The following is a 5044-nucleotide window of genomic DNA, read 5'->3' as shown; positions in this document are numbered from 1 at the left end:
AAATGTTGATGGTTTGTTTTCTCGTCTAAGTGTCTCTGGTCTCAGCGTTCGCTCACAGTGCTTCCATTAACTCCACAGCACCGATCACAGCCTCTGCTCGTCTCCGGCCGGCGATACGCTCACACACACAGGACTCTCATTAACCCAGAGCAGTTAATTGTTTAAGGAGATAATTGCATGTTAATGCTGCGGCTGAAGTGGCTTTTCAGTGGCTCTCAGGACTCAGCGTTCAGAGGAGGAGGATTTAACACTGACCACATGAATTCATTTGAGTAAAACAGTCCATTCAGACTGAAATATCATTAACTGACAGCAGCGCAGGAATGATTTACTGATGATACACACACAAGGAGAAAAGATCAACAGGTGAGACCTGACGTCTGATCTCTGAAGGTCAAAGGTCACGCAGGGTTAAGGATTCTGTCCCTAAAGGTCCAAAACAACTTCGCTAGTGAATCCCAAAAGCTATTCTGCCAGTTGATATGAACGTGTGATGAAATCATTCCTGTTACAATCTATGAAGCATCTTAAACATGATGCACATCATTCTCAGTGAATGTGAGATATGAAGACGGTTCACAGGAATATGAGATGTCGCTGGTCTTGGGGTCATGTGATGTGTGAGGTCACAGGAACACATGACCTGTGGGATCCAGCGGCCGCAGTATCAGCTGTCAGTGTTTAACAGCTCCATCCTTTCAACACTATTTGAAAATAATTTCCTCACTTATTTGTAAGGAGACACCAGCCGAGCGCGAGCCTGCGGCGCTTTACACAGCGTTCACACTGAACCTGAGACGACAGCAACACTGATGAAGACGCTTTTGTTCAGCGATGGCTTTAATGTGTCTCAGTGGAGGCGTGTTACCTGCAGAAACACCAGAAGACAAGGCTTCGACAAACACTCGCATTTATTTCTTCACTCGGTTAACAACAGATTACAGTGTATTTCCTGAAGTGTTCTGGGAGTTTTTTTCTCCTGTCTGGTGTGAGAAGAGTGATCTTCTGAGGTTTCTCAGGTTCATCTTTCAATGTGTCTCTGGAGGTTTTCTGGTGAAAATGATGCATCTGATCACTCTCCTCCAGACACACATGATCCGAGGTGTTTGCTCAGTCTCACACACACACACACACACACACACGTGAGATGTAGAGATCTCGGTCTGGTGAGTGTGGTTATTGTGGATTATTGTCTGGTTATTGTGGATCTCAGGGCCGTGCGTGTCCTGTCCGCTGCTCTTATCTGATGCTTTAAACTGATAAGAGAAACACGTCATATTAGCAGAGTCTCTGAAACACACACACACACACACACATACACATCATTTGCTGCAGCGCCACCTACTGCTGACACACATGAACACAGTCTGAACACTGCAGCAGATCTACAGTATCCGTGTTGATGCTGTCAGATGCTGATCCAACAACTAACTGCTTTAGAAGAGTCTCATGCAGAACGCCACACAAATATCAAATCAAACAGCTCTTTATTTACAAGCATATCCAACTCAACTCTAATGTCACAAAAGGTGAAAAGGTGGGTTGGATCTTCAGCTCGCAGCGCTTCATGAGACACAGATCCACATCATCTGTAGACATGGATCAGAATCACAGTGTGTGTGTGTGACGTGATCAGACGTGTGTGTGGCTGAGAGAAAGATCTGTGATTCAACGCTCAAATACAACATCAGCATCAGCCAAACACAAATAAAATAACTATTAAAAAGCTGTCATTATTCTATCACAGTTTGTTAAAATGTAAACAAATACACTCAGAAAATGTTAAAGATACATATTAAACCTATTACAGCTTTTTTATCATATATTCTCATTTATTTTTGTACTTTGAGCAAAATTTAAATTTTTCTTTTTTTTTGCTATTTGCAGTGGTACTTTACTATTTTTCATTGGGTGATTTTTGGTGAATTTTATAAATCCCATTTGGGTCAGTTTGAGCTGCAAACATTATAATAATATAATTGCAATAATAGTATATAGATCCCACAACAATTAAAAAATAAAAACGTATTGCCCCGGTTTTTAATTCACAGATGATATCAGTGAGGTTTCGACAGCTGTGAGAGGAAATGAATCGGACGGATGTCCTGAGGAGCGTCTGGTGAAGTTCTGCTCCTCTCATGAAGCACTCCAAACAGAACTGAGCCGAAACAAACAGCTCCTTGAGACGCGTGTGGAGAACATGACGGCTGGAGCAACAGAGCTGATGATCTGATGGAGCTCATGTTAGGATTATGGGTTAGTTAGGATTAGTGACATGCCGAGCTGGACTGATACCGATCATGTTAGGTGATTCTCAATGATTCTGGTGAAGATCTAAATATGAAGAGGATGTGAGAGCAGCAGTGAAACTTTTTCCCCCTCATCTCAAGAAATATCTGCGTCCACACGAAACCGACACAAAACGATGTAGTACACATGCCAGAGCAGTATGTGGTGCTGTAATTCTGCCACAGAGATACACTAAAAACGAAGAAGAAGACTTGGACTATGCGAACATGGAACAATACATTTATTAATCTCTGTTGATGTTAGTTAGTAAAAATACAATGGTTCAGTGTTTGTTCATGTTCTTGTGGCTGTAATGTGACGTGGCAGTGTCTGACTAGAGGCGAGACTGGGCTGATGACGTCATCGTTTCAGAAATATACGGATTCGGTATCCACACAAAAATGCCTCGTGGTGTCTTCAGATTTATCCACTCTGGGACCCGGTTTCACTCTCTCAAAACGCTGGATCCGTGTGGACGAAATAAGATACAAAATGTATGCTTACACAGATAAACGCGTCTCCTTGTGGACAGGGCCTAGACTCAGACTGTGACGTCACACACACGTCGTGCTGATTCATCATTTCTGGCCCCGTTGGCCTTCCATACATCAACAAAACTGACATGACGTGGCCATTAGGTCTCTGCATTTAACCCATCCAAAGTGAACCCGTGAACACACACACACACACACACACACACCGAGCAGTGCGGGGTTCAGTTCTTTGCTCAAGCGCAGATCAGTCTGGTATTGAGGATGGAGAAAACATTCAAACACCCCACATACAACCCCTGCCTGTACGAGACTCAAACTCACAACCTCTGGGTTATAAGTCCGACTCTCTTACCATCACCACACGCCTTCCCCAAAATCCTGAGTCTGTCGTGTATGTGTTCGGATCTTCTTCTGCAGCTCAAACACACAAACAGCTTCAATGTGACGTTATTGAAGTCGTCGGTCCTCAATAACACAGAAATGAATGTTTCTGCAGACTTTTGTTCACACACACACACACACACACACACACACTGCGGCGCTGCACAGGCATAAAAAAGAGGATATTAGTTTGGAGATGAAGAATGTTTAATTTCGGCGTAAATACACACAAAGCGGTTCGGCCGGCGATAAGAATCAGAAGCGACACAAACGGGCTCAAACAGAGGCTCTCCGGCAGCTGATGCTCGAGTCGGACCGTGAACTCAATAAAGAGCAATAAAGCGTTTCGGTCCTCCTCCACTGACCTGCACTTCAGCCGCAGATCGCGCAGATACCGGAGCGGCGCAATAAAGCCGCAACAAAGAGCCGAGACACACACAGATGAAAGAGAAGCCACAGCAATATCTGCAGAATTCCCGAACAAAGACTCCCTACAGGATTTAATATTGCTGCAATCAGTGAACAGAGTCAATTATTCTGATTCCTTTATGTTGCGCTGTCAGAGAGAAACGTCATATGATGATTCCGATGATAAAGACAGACACACAAACAACACAACACACAATCAAGTGCTTTAGATAGCCTCTCTTTCTAATTATTATTGGCATTGTTCTCAATTATCACTAATTAAGGACACTTTTAGAACAATATTAATGATTTCTTCATTGTTCTTCAGAAGAGGACAATATTCTGTCACATCTGTTATTAGATGATCATATATAGATGCTTCATAATCATATTTTCACTGATTCTGATCATAATGCATTACACACTCCCTAATGTTCATAAACTACACTCTACAGATGTTCAAAGGTTTGGGAGCTACAATTAGAAATTAATACTTTTATTCTTCATTAAATTGATCGAAAGTGCCAGTAAATACATTTATAATGTCACAAAAACTATTTTAAACAAATGCTGTTATCTTAAATACATCTGTGAAACTTGAAAAATAAAATGGATCAGTTTCCACAAAAATACTGTTCAGCACAAATGTGTTCAACATTGATAATAATCAGAAATGTTTCTTGAGCAGTAAATCATCATATTATTCTGATTTCTGAAGATCATGTGACACTGAAGACTGGAGGAATGATGCTGAAAATACAGCGGAGCATCACAGGAATACATTACACTTTAACACAGATTCACACAGAAAACAGATGATTACATTAGAATAATATTTCACTGTTTCACTATTTCTGATCAAATAAACAGCTTTGGTGAGCAGAAGAGACTCTTTCAGAAACATCAGATTTCACATATCGTGTGAATGTGTTAGTTTGTGTGAAAGTCACCATCATGAGGCCAGATAATGAGGCCATGTCCAAACGTACACAGGTATTTTTATAAACAGAGTTTTTCCATCTGTTTAAAAAAAAAAAAAACTCCATGTACATGAAAACTCAAACGCATGCTATGATGCACTGTCAAGAGCATGCCAAGCCAACAGGTGGCGATGTAATTCAACCGTTAAAGCCACGTTAGCCAATCAGAAGCCTGAAAAGTCTCCAGTAGGCGGGGATAACAGCGCTGTCTACACGAAAGCACTGCAGCTGGAGTTGTTAAAAATCTTCACCCTGGTGATGTGTTCGTGTGAGGACGGGTCTGAGCTCATATTCACACACTGAGACGATCGAAGGTCAAATATTATTTACATATTTAGTAATACAAATCACAGCGAGAGCTTTCCAATCTGCATGCCACTGTACTTCCTGGTACCTGTCCATCAAAAGCTCACTATCCAATCAGAGTAGATCACTGTTAACCCCGCCCCTACGAGAGGTTTGTGTCAAAACTCCAAATGAAAAACTGCGATA

The sequence above is a fragment of the Carassius gibelio genome, chromosome A12 (genome assembly GCF_023724105.1).
Source record: "Carassius gibelio isolate Cgi1373 ecotype wild population from Czech Republic chromosome A12, carGib1.2-hapl.c, whole genome shotgun sequence".
In the NCBI taxonomy this organism is placed as follows: Eukaryota; Metazoa; Chordata; class Actinopteri; order Cypriniformes; family Cyprinidae; genus Carassius; species Carassius gibelio.
The sequence above is the reverse complement of the archived record's forward strand: the minus strand, read 5'-3'. Positions refer to the sequence as shown.